Below are 13,492 nucleotides of genomic sequence, written 5' to 3'. Positions count from 1 at the left end.
AGGTTTAGAATCGCATAAAATTATTAGAATCACACCATCATCGTATTAGAATCAAGTTGCCCACTGATTCATGAATTTTCTATCTCAAAGGCATCGAATAGCAATACACAAGTATGGAAATGTATAAATAATTGAACAAACCTACTGAGCTCGTGTGATTATGAATCGTTACAATTGTAATGACTCCAGACTCTGTAGACTGGTAGAGGGTTATTTTATTTAGCCTGTAACACTGCTAACGACACCGGAATCACAATATAGCAACGACAACGACGAGACAGCAACAAGCCACGACCCGATATTCCACCAAAACAGCCCCGGACCTCGTTCCTCCCCCTCTCTTATTCTCGGTGTGAATCTACTCCCACCCTTTGTCCCACCTTCCCTTCTTGAACTCTCTCTATCCTATTGTCACCGCTTGTCCCTTAGTAGATGCGCTGTCTTTTCATCAACAATATTTTTTAGAAGCCAAGTGCATCAGTGCAGCAGCTGTAGCAAAATTCCCCGACGCCCAACAATCATAATCTTAACGGGCAACTGCAAGGGGTAAGCGGTGTGACCACACTCACTCGACAACATCAACAAACCAACACAATAACCACAACAATAAATATCAAACGCTTCCACATTGTGAAAGGGAACCCTTCCCATCGTTCCTGGGTTGGGAGTGGAGCCTACTAACACAACCTTGAGCATTTTGACCGGGTTCTCGACGCCAGTCCCTCGCCCATCATGGAATATTGTGCCTTTCAGGCACCGATCCCTCACCAGTGGCGGATCCTTGAGGCACCCCGGGCCTCTGGGGCTCGGAAACTGTGAGCGGCACAACACATTTCCTTTGGAGTACGGTTTCCGTTGCCGAGAACCCCACCACGTTGGACACACCAGACTTGGGCTGTACAGGACATGGGGATGAGCTGTCTGGGTGGGGACGGACATAAGTCTTGAGGCGCGATGGGTGGACGAACCAACTGCAACGCCCTATCTGTATTCGTTACACACTGCAGCCGTTTCACCTCTATGACTTCAGCTGTATCACTATAAACGATAACACTCAACATTAAACGACTATAAACTGGTTTCCTAATTCATTACACCATAAACTGAGGTACGGTATTCAAATCTCATTAGAAGTATTATAATAGCACTCTGCTCAAATGTATGTAAAGCGAACGTTCCATCGAACCGGGGGTTGGATATGCAAACTGGGGTGGGGTGCAGGGTTAGAATCGAATTCAAATTCCGAGAATAACAATATTGTCGTATTCGCATTTTACTGTGCTTGACTGTATGTTAAGTGTAAATGCAAATTGTTAGTCATAAATGCGAGGCAGAGGTTAAGAGGTGCATGTTTTTTTCCAGTGTTAACGTTTATTTTAGCATCATATTTAAGGACAATATTGGAAATAAAAGTTCGTCTGGACATGGCACGTGCCTTGTTCGTCTCGATCAACCAAAATTAGTAGAATGTCGATCATAAAGGAGTGCGAGTTCTTTCATGAATAGTATTCGCTGAGCCCCTAGATACTAACCTACACACAGTTATTGTTAAACAAAGTAACGTTTAGTCACTTAATTCTCAGCTCAGACATGATCATCGCATTCATTTCCAAAGATGTGTGGGGTCCCGCGAGAGCAGGGCCTGGCTACAAATAGCCGAGCAGCAGAAACAGCAGAATCAGAAGTAGTTGCGTAGCCCTCAAAATGTGATGTTTCTGCTGTTATTGTTGCTGCTGTAGTTACTTCTGTTGCTGTTATGTATTGGGTGGTGGCTCATTTACTCATCACCACCCATAATCATCAGCATCAATATCCATTATCATCACCAATCATCATTATCACTATCAACTCACCATCACCAACCATCGTCATCACCACCACCCAACCATCACAACCAACATTCATCATAACCACCACCAATCATCCATCATCATCAACACCCATAATCACAACAACCCATCATCATCACCACCCATAACCATCACCACCCATCATCATAACCTCACCAATCATTACCACCACCCATGATCATTACCACCCATCATAATCACTACACGTTATCATCACCGACCATCATCATTACCACCCTTCATAATCACCACCCTTCATAATCACCACCCATCATCATCACCACCATCCATTATCAAGAAACATCATCACCACCCATCATAAATTAACAAACACAAACAGCTACAAACATAGATATGTAACCTGACACAGACATAGATAACAGACACACACAAATAAACAATCTCATTAACAACTTAATTATAAAAAGCCCATATTACCACTGCCAGGATAGGTGCACACAGACAAATCCTTTACACAATAATAATTTACATGGAACTCAAATTCACACTTAGTACAACCACCTCACTCACTTAAATATAACTACAGATCAATAACTATAATACAAACCTGAATTTAAAAGTAAATAAACTAATGGGATGGTGTTTATACACTTGAAATGTAATGAATGAAATGCAAGTTAATAATTCCAATTAAACAAAAAATAACTACGAACAAATATGAAGCCTGAGGCCTAGGTATATGCCAGGCCTAATGGCCAGGCATCGCTTCAGTCCTCGCCGCAGTAACGGCGACATCAAAGACAGCACAAACCGAGGGGGCAAATGTTTAATGTCGAACAGAGGGCTCTGCTGTTTCCGGTGACGCAACCACCCGCACTGCACCACGTGGTGCGCCCGCCAAGCGCGTGGGGGCGGAGCCTCGCTGTAGTGACGTCACCTCTGTTACGTCATAGCCACGCCTCCACCCGCAGTCGAGAGGAATGCGCACGAGTGAGCAGCAGCAGAAGAAGCCTTTGCAGAGCGAATCCTCAACGAGGTGAGCGTCCCTGTTGACGATGTGTGTTGTTTATTTTTATTGCACGTTTTGACTACAAACTAAAGCTTCATTATTTTTGAATATGTTGATATTTGGATTTTCTGCAACCAAATTATGACTATTAGTTTACTTGGCATGCTCTCATATGTTGCTGTTACTGTCATTGTTTAGACCCAAAGCAAGTCAACATTTAAAACGTTCATAACTAAGCTGTTTAAATCCTATATAATATGATTAACATGTCTATAATTATTGTGTTCTGATTGCCTGCATAATTGTGCCCTGCATTACATGTATTGAATGTTATCCAACACGGGGGAGGAGTCTGCCTTTTAGTTCAGACCCTAGCTGCTGCCATAGACGTCTCCTATCTGTGATGTCACAGCCACATGGGCTGTATCTCTGACATCAAGTGACCTACAACGTCATTCTCGGGTCATAACAAATGATTTAAGTATGGTAATTTGACCCCAATGACCTACAAGACATAGGGGGGCCTTTATCAAACAGTCGATTAATACAAATGGGCTGTGCATCAACATGCTTGTCTGGATTAGAGGTTAAACATCACGGTTATGTCTGGCGATTATGTTTCATGTTGGAATAAACATGTTCGCGTGGGTGGATGAGTGAGTGATCTGATGCACGTGTGAGTGGGCAAACAAGCGAGTGAGTGGACTTGTAAAACAAACGGCACGAAAGTGATTTGATTGGTACAGCGAGTGGTCAAATATGTAATAATTGAGAGGATGAGTGAATCAAAAGGTTGCTAAATCTTAGCGTTTTTACAACCTCTCCAGGCCCTCCAACATCAAACAGAAACGACTCCTTCCCAACAACATGGACAGACAACGCAAGTGGGCTGAGATCTTGGAGGACTATGATGGTAAGTCCCAGTTACCTGTAGCACGTGGTTTTTATGCAGAGGAGGCAGCTCCGTGATTAATTTATTTTAGTAGAGGTGGCGGTGATGGGAAGATGAAAAGGTCAAGTGTGCAGACAGCATGGATTTAGAACCGAGTTTCAGCCATATTGGTTTAAATGAGGGTCTCAACTTTATGAAATTGATTATCTCAACATGCTTACAAAAATATGACTTGTAATGTTTTACTGCCATGTGACTAATGTTTCTCAACAGCAGGTCATGTTTTGTGTTAAGAGGTAATTACAAGAATCTCAGAATTAGTTGTGTGAATATCCACGTGCTTCGTTCTCTAATACATTACTCGTCCTTTGAATTAATTTTGTTTTCCGTAGCCCGGGAGTCATGGCGCCAGTCGACCACGTGGGGGGACATTATGGATGAAGTGGACCCTTTCCCAGGCCAAAGCTACGAGCATCCCTCCCCAAAGGTGTGTATGGGGTCTATGGGAGTCAAACACCACATTCTCTCCACACTCCCACACCATTGCACCAAAACATCACTACACCTCACATCACCACACAATCTCTTCACATCACCACCAACTCGATACAATATACTCTTAGTTTTTTCGGTAAAGTCACGTATGTGACTCTTTCTTAGGTTTTTTCCGTAAAGTCACATACGTGAGTATGAATCCTTGCAGTCACGAAAGCTTCATATCGAGAATCAATACAATATCATAGAGCCTCATAAAGCGTCAATACCATCACAAGGCACCGTCTCTCCAGAACATTCCACAATTTCACCTCTCCGTATAACAACACCATCTCCCAACACCATCACTCCATCTCTCCACCATCACGTCATGCCATATCCCACTCGTGCAGGCAAATGAAGTCGCCATTCATTACCAATGAAGACAGAATGATATCAGGCAATCTCATGAATTATGTCTGTGAGCTGATTGGAAGTTGCCATTCCAGTTACCCATTATGGGTGCTGCAATAAAATGTGTCCAGATTATGGGCATCCAGATCTTTACAATAGAACATTCTGTGGAAACTATTGCCCGTGATGATTGTTGCCAACAATCGCCATGAAATCGTTTTAGACTATCACTGCATTAAGTGCGTGTATTGAATTTGTGAGAATATGAGGATGTAACATGTATTTTGATAACATTAGGTGATGATGTATATTCATACGTGTGCTAGCATGTTTGCATGAGTTAATGTGCATTATTGCATCCGTACATAGATGTGCCAGTATGCATTTTTGTTTGTCTATGTGCCCGTCCATGTTTGTGTGCCTGCGAGAATAGATTTTGTCCTGAGTGTGCATGTCTGAATGGTCATGTGCTTATCTTCGCGTGAACAGAGGAGCATTCGGGAGGTGAAGAACTTCAACGGAGTGAAGCATCTCCAGGAGGACAAGCGCCTTGCGAAGGAGAAATGCCCAATGGAAGAGAAGCGCCCCAATGAGGTGAAGCGCCTCGCCAAGGTGAAGCACCAAACGGAGCAGAAGTGCCTTCGAAATAATATCCTCAAAGACGTGAAACGGGTCATGGAAAAGCGCCTCCTTGAAGAAACGCGCTTCATGGAGGAGAAGCGCCTTCGCGAGGTGAAGCGTCTCAAGGAGAAGCATCTGGAGGAAGAGAAGCGCCTCATAGATGTGAAGCGGGTCGAGGAAGAGAAGCGCCTCATGGAGGAGAAGCGGGTGGAAGAAGAGAAGCGCCTTGTCGAGGAGCAGCGAGTCGAGGAAGAGAAACGCCTCATGGAGGAGAATCGCCTCTTTGAGGTGAAGCGTCTCATAGAGCTGAAGCGTCGTGAGAAAAAAAATAAGCGACTTGAGGAGAGGCGCTTTCGCAAGGTGAAGCTCCTCGAGGAGAAACGTCTCATTCAGGAGAAGCGCCTCGTTGAGGTGAAGCGTCAAGAGGAGGAGGAGCACTTGATGGAGGAGAAGCGTCTTGTGGAGCAAAAGCGCCTCGAGGAAGAGCAGCGCCTCGCCAAGATCGAGCGACAATGGCTCCAGACCGCTACCACCAGCAGCAGCACCACCACCGCCGCCACCGCCACCGCCACCACTACCACTACCACTGACACCACCTCCACCACCACCGCCACCACGTCCTCCAATCCTGTGTGGGGCCCAATAGCTCCGAGCTTTGGAGAAGAGGGCTTCCAAGAAGATAAAGCAAACTCCGGAGTCGCTGAGCCACGGTAAAGCACTCTGCGTGTGCGCCCTGTGTGTTTATTTTTGTTATTTATTGCCATGCTTCTCACGCAGCATCAGCCTTACTCGGTCTCAAGACTTTTTTTGAGGAGGATTCTGCCAAGTTTGCTCGCATTTTGCAAGAAAGTTGCTATTGTTTGCGATCCAAATTTAACGATTTGCATTGCTTGTGTGGGTTCAGTAACAGGGAGAAAGCTGCAGAACCTTCCCAGAACAGCTGGCTGCACAATCCACACGGAGAATGTGGCCAAACGTGGAAATCAAACCCAGGTCAATGTTGCTGTGACGCACAGGTGCTCAAGCCCTGTCGCGCTCTCAAAATTCACAGACACTGCAAACCCCACGTGTACATTCCGCTATACTGAGGACAGATTTATTTTTCATAACTGGTTTCTGGGTTAGACCACATAACGAAGTGGGCATATCTTCACCATGTAACCCTCCACCCACCGTGAGATTCTCGCTGTCTATCGCCTGTTTCCAGGCCAGTTGCCAAGTCGCCTTGTAATGCACAGCGACAGCTACCACTGAGAGGGGTGTCCAATTTAAAACGCGATGAGATGAGAGATGCGAGAGGTTCATCGCATGCAATGCGCACTCTGAGATGTCTTCGATGTCAAGGGAGGTGGTTCTCTCGACCACAAATCACTGACGGACACTTTTTTGAAATCGTGGATGTGTTGAAGCGGCCAAATGGTCGTGCACTCATTCTTCACCATTACAGTTCAGATATTGCTTCCCGCCCTGGCTATTATTGCTGCTGCATTGACCACACAGATCCACACCCATTCCATCACAGTGGACGTTCAGGATCTCTATCGATGCCATTTGAAATGCTTAGGACATTATGTACAAGGGGTCAATTAGAATATACATATATAAAAATGTCAATCTAGATTTAAAGTTTTCGTGACGACAGGGATCCATACTCCTTTGTTATATCGGTAAATTCACGTAGGTATGAAATAAAATAAATTTAATTAAATCACGACGTTTCGATGGCCATATCTTTATTGCAAGAAAATGTATTGCTGTGGTTTTCCCACCTTATGATGATTGCTTGTGTTACAATCTAAACGTTGTGATTTAATTTATTTTATTTTATCAACGTACCAGTCCCTAATCCCGAAGTATGTCGGGGATAAACTGTACTCTATAACATGTAAACTGTAATACTATAAACGATAACGCTCAAATCTCAGCTCAGATAGGATCATTTCAATTATTTCCATAGACGTGTGGGGTCCCACGAGAGCACTGTTATATACGCAGCATGTTGGTGTAGGACATATTAAACATTAGGTTCGCGTTTTAACGTAAAAATGATTGCAAGATGAATAAAAACGTATTTTTCACAAATGTTTGTCCCTTATTTATTTTACAATGTTCATAGCAAAAACATGTTAAGAGAATTTCAGGTGGAAGATCTCCGTCGCACAAGTGTGCCCTTAACCGGCAGCATCTTGTTTCAAATGTTATCGCAGTAAACAATTCGGACCACAGCAGGACACTCAATCTCGAGCATCAGCGAAGCAACGATATGAGAGGGCTAAGACCTGCAAGTTTATTCGAGTGTTGACGTTATTTTAGCTATATAGTTAAGTACATGTACGTGATAAGAATTCGTCGACATGGCCTGTGTCTTGTTCTCCTTAATCAACCAAAATTATGACAAATTATGTCATAAATGAGTGTGAGCTAATTCTTCGGTAGTATTCACTAAACACTGTTGGCACTAACCTACACTAAGTTATGTTTAAACAAAGTCAACTTAAGTCGCTTAAATCTCAGCTCAGGATCATCTCTATTATTTCCATGAACGTGTGGGGTCCCACGAGAGCAGGGCCGGCCATAAACATTCGGGCAGCAGTTGGAGCAGAAGCAGAAGTCGCTGCTTTGCCATCGAACGGTTTCGTAGCTGCTGTAGTTGCTTCTGTTACGGTTATATCGGCAGCTTGATGGTGTCCCGTGATGGGATAACGCCTTTGATCAAAAACTATGATCGAACCTACCAGACCAACGCCATCGATCGACGTCTTGGATATACTCTCACATTGTAAATTCTCACACGGTGAACTTTAACATTATGAACTTCAACAATGGTAACTTAAAAACATTCACATATACATTTGAATAATCTAAAAATTACTGTAAACTAGTATTGTTAGTAAACTCTAAATTTGTGAACTCTAACAATATAACCTATGAACTACAACCTATCCATTGTAACGCTGTAAACGAATATAGACGCACAGTGAACAAATGTGGTGAACTAATAAGGAAATCATGGGGAATGATACTTTAACGCTTTGGTATTCTTGGAACGGAAATGGTTTGCATTGTACTGGAAATGTGTGAACATAGGACGTAATAAATATTCCCTTCGAGTTTTGATGTAAACATGATTGCAGATGAATAAAAACTTATTTTTAACAAATGTTGTCAGTTCTTTATTTTATAATGTTCCTAGCAAAAACATGTTCAGAGAATTTCAGGTGGATGATCTCCGTCACACAAGTGTGCCCTTAACCGGCAGCATCTTGGCTGTCTACACGATTAACACGTGTTCCTTGAGGGGAAAGGTCCCCGTAGTTAATCGTTCATCAACGTAACAGTCCCTAATCCCGAAGTATGTCGGGGATAAACTGTACTCTATAACATGTAAACTGTAAAACTATAAACGATAGTGTTTTAATTTATAACCATATACACGGAGGTAAGGTATTATAATATCATTAGAATAATTAGAATCACAGTGTGGTCGTATAAGAATCGCTAATATGTTTGTATAGTGTACGTGCAAAGATCGGATAAAAAATATTACAATAACAACATGGTCATATTACTATCACGATTTTCACTGCTAGATGTCATCGAATAACAAAAGACGGAATATATTTATATAAATACACGCACAACCCCATCATAAACTCATGAGATTATGAATCGTTATAATTAATATAACAATCACAAATTGTGACAAAGCGAAATTCCCACAAGCAAAACACCACGCTCACGTGACGAATTCTTAAACAAACTGCAACACTCAAGTAACAGAACTAAACAAAAAAAACGCCGCAATAAAAAAACAACATCAATGGGCAAGTCCTAAAAACAGACAACACACGCACATTAGTAGCTGTTAGAAAAAGACAACACCTAGCACATTCAACTATACACATCATACAGCCAACTCGTAAATGGGAAGGTATATGACAGCCTTCGCTGCTGTCGACGGGGCCAAGCAGCGAATGTTTAACTCCATTGTTTCAGAATCCGTGTCATCACCCGGCCACAGCGCCTGAGCCAAACTACATCTCCCCAACAAGGCAGCCTTCCCTATGCTGTGTATTTTAGCAGTTTATTTACGGACGCACTTGAAGATAACAATTCGTCTAGAAAAGGCAGGCGACTTGTTCTACCAACATGATTTCAATTTATATCCGAAAGAAGTATGAGTTCATTCATGAGTAGTATTCACTAAGCACCGATGGCACTAACCTACACACAGTTACGATTAAATAAAGTAAACATTAGTCGCTCATCTCAGCTCAGACATGATCATAGCAATTTTTTCCAAATCCGTGTCGGGTCCCACGAGAACAGGGCACGTTCACAAACTCTCAAATTGTAAACTCACATTGTATACCTTAACATTATAAACTCTAACAATATAACCTTCAAACTATGAGCTATACACTGTAACGCTTAAAAATAACACTACAAACTAGTGTTATAGTAAACTATAATGTTGTGAACTCTAACAATATAAGCTAACAGCGATACATTATAACGCTATAAAATAACATCATAAACAAGTGTGATATTCGAATCTCATTCGATTTCTTTGCTTCACACCGTGGTCCTCTAAGAATCACACTATGCTCGTGAGTATGTAACATGTCTGTATGTAATATGCATGAATGTAATATGTATGTATGTAACATGTCTGTATGTAATATGTATGCATGAGATATGTCTATATGTAGTATGTATGCATGTAACATGTATGTATGTAATATGGACGTGCGAACCAAGGATGTGATATGTGAAACGGAAGGTGCAGGATCAGGATGGGATTAAAATTACTTGATTAACACTTTGGTGGTATTAGGATCAAGCTGTCCACTGCGGGATGAATGTTCCATCTCAATGGAATCAAATAACAATATTCAGTATGAATATGTTCAATAATCGCACAAACCCAATATTAGCCCGTGAAATTATGAATCGTTGCAATTGTAATGACTTGTTTGATAAAAGTATTTAATCAAAGTTTGTTATCCCATCACGGAACACCACTGGAACTGAAGCATATTAAGCAGCAACAGCAGCAACAACAGCAGCAGCAGCAGCAACAGCAGAAGCAGCAGCAACTGCAGCAGCAGCAGAAACTGCAGCAGCAGCAGCAACTGCAGCAGCAGCAACTACAGCAACAGCAGCAACTGCAGCAGCAGCAACTGCAGCAACTGCAGCAGCAGCAACTGCAGCAGCAGCAACTGCAGCAACACAAGTCTGACATTAACCGGCAACGTCTTGGCTGTCTCCACCATCAACATGTGTTCCTAGAGGGGAAAGGTCCCTGTTATAAATAGTTTAGCAACGTTCCTTTCGCTAATTCCGAAGTATACTGGAGATCACTTGTACTCTAAAACATGTAAACTGTAACGCTTTAAAGAGAGCATTAAACATTAAACGAATATAAACAAGTTTAAGCGGAGACCATGTACCAGATCGGATTTTGGTTACTGATGTTAGAGTGATTGTATTGCAAGCGTCTGTACGTGCTCACTCCCGAAGTTGGCGGTTTTTGGCAACGCCACGGGGCTGCATTCACTTTAAATCGAGGACAATGGAGGGCATGGCGAACGTGTTTATCCATTTATTCAAAATAAGCGCATAATTACACACTGAGATGCACTTACATATTCATGCATGAAGCACAAAGGACGCATTACCCTTCGGTATGTTAATAGACATGCGGATTGTACCTTCCAAAATTAACAATCGAATGCAAATATCCTGAAAGACAAAGGATTGGATCCTAGGGGGGGAGTTATAAGGCGGCTCAGAAGCAGAGCTCAATGCCATTTCGAGAGGGAACTTGATGAGGTTGGACGCTCGACTCGTCGCTCTGCTGATCGCCCTTCAACCGCGAGACAACGCAGCCTGGCGAGCACAATTGCTGTGTCGACAGTTAGGCGACTTTGCGTCGGGAGAGTTCGTGGCGACATCTTCAGACGGGTTCTAGACATCGATATACCGTGAATCTCCAAGTAGGTGTCTATTTTCACGGATAAACTCTTAAACGTGTTCGTCGTTCAATTAGCGGGATTTTTTTTCGTCTCGGTTAGACGCGAGTGTCGTTCTTGTTTTAGCAGTTAACAAAATCCAAAACTCAACGTTAAACATCCTTGCGGCCGATAGCGTACTTTTGACTCAATAACACCGCTGCTGTTACTACGCTCACATGGAGCAGAGAGGCTCTCCACAGCCCCACGCACACGGAGGCAAGAAGCCATTCAATTGCTCTGTGTGTGAGAAGTCCATTTCACGGCCATCACATCTTAAGAGACACCAGAGAGCATACACGGGCGAGAAGCCGTTCCTGTGCCCTGTGTGTGGGAAGACATTTGCACGGTCATCACATCTTCAGAGTCACCAGAGAACACACACGGGCGAGAAGCCATTCCTGTGCCCTGTGTGTAGGAAGACATTTGCACGGTCAGCACATCTTCAGAGTCACCAGAGAACACACACGGGCGAGAAGCCATTCCTGTGCCCTGTGTGTAGGAAGAAATTTGCACGGTCATCACATCTTCAGAGACACCAGAGAACACACACGGGCGAGAAGCCGTTCCTGTGCCCTGTGTGTGGGAAGACATTTTCACGGTCATCACATCTTCAGAGTCACCAGAGAACACACACGGGCGAGAAGCCATTCCTGTGCCCTGTGTGTGGGAAGAAATTTGCACACTCATCACATCTTCAGATTCATCAGAGAGCACACACGGGCGAGAAGCCATTCCTGTACTCTGTGTGTGGGAAGGCATTTGCACAGTCATCACATCTTCAGATTCATCAGAGAGCACACCGGCGAGAAGCCATTCCCGTGCCCTGTGTGTGGGAAGGCATTTTCACAGTCGTCAAATCTTAACACGCATCAAAAGGACCACAATGATAGGAAACCGAAATCAAAAGCTGAAGTTCAAGGTGCTGCAATGAGTCCTGAAGAATTTTCCACCCTCGATCCCATGCAGTTGGATCCCGAGAGATGGCTGGATGTAATGGAGTGGTTCGACGATCAAACCGAGAGTCAGGGTTGACTGCATAAATATTACGTCAGGTAATATTTGTTAGTTTTACAGTTTTTGTGAGAGTTTAATGACGTGCACAGTGGTGGTTTGTTGTCGAAGTGGCGTGATGAGCAGTGGTTATGATATGATTCAATTCCGGACAATATTGTAGTGGTTAAGTCTTCCTGTTGAGCTAAAGTTGGAATACATCTTCAGTTAGATCTTTTCTCAACATTTTAAACGGGTTTTTTCAAGTATATGGCTTTTTTTGGTTGGTATTAATCGACTTTAGATAACCGATTTAAGGATGTACATTGATGACGCGTTCGTTGGATATATGGCCTTGACTTCAACATAGACGCACAGTGAACAAATGTGGTGAAGTAATAAGGAAATAATGGGGAATGATACTTTAGCGCTTTGGTATTCCTGGAACGGAAATGGTTTGCATTGTACTGTAACTGTTTGAACATAGGACATAATACATTCGGTTCAAGTTTTGACTTAAAAATGATTGCAGATGAATAAAAACGTTTTTTAACAAATGTGTGTCCGTTTATTTATTCATATCAACAACGTGTTTTAAGCGAGTTTCAGGTGGAGGATCTTCGTCACACATCTGCCCTTAACCGGCAGCATCTTGTTTTAGCAGTTAACAAAATCCAAAACTCAACGCTAAACATCCTTGTGGCCGATAGCGTACTTTTGACTCAATAACACCGCTGCTGTTGTAATAAATGACTCGACCACGATGTCTGGCTTGGTGTCCTTTATTCGGTTCGTTGCTGTCTCCCACACGGCTGTCCTCCTTTGAGACTTTCCACACGGTGCCGACGCTGTTGTTACACCCGTCACCGCTAACTGCTCCGCTGTTGGTCTCCGTCGTTCCCGTAGCCTCTTAGCAGCCTCGCTGCTGTTACCCTCACGCAGCCCCCCTGGCTGTACTCGCTGCAGCTCCTCCTCGTGTCGCTCCCGTAGCCTCGGACAGCCTCGCGGCTGTTTCCCTGTCGCTCCCGTAGCTCCTATCAGCCTTGCTGCTGTCTCCCATACACAGCCTCCCCGGCTATACTCGCTGCAGCTCCTCAACCGCTCTCTCTCTCCAGCAGCCCCACTGCTGTCTCCTCCCGCAGCTCCGCTGGCTGCTCCCTTAGTTGGTCACCGCTGGCCGACGGCGCCACTCTTCCCTGGCTTCGCCCTGCGTGGCCTTACCCTTGCTCAGTCTCCCACTCTCTCCCATCTCCTTCCGGTTTCT

The sequence above is a fragment of the Lethenteron reissneri genome, chromosome 72 (assembly GCF_015708825.2).
Source record: "Lethenteron reissneri isolate LAM-NWPU_2019-01 chromosome 72, ASM1570882v1, whole genome shotgun sequence".
In the NCBI taxonomy this organism is placed as follows: Eukaryota; Metazoa; Chordata; class Hyperoartia; order Petromyzontiformes; family Petromyzontidae; genus Lethenteron; species Lethenteron reissneri.
The sequence above is the reverse complement of the archived record's forward strand: the minus strand, read 5'-3'. Positions refer to the sequence as shown.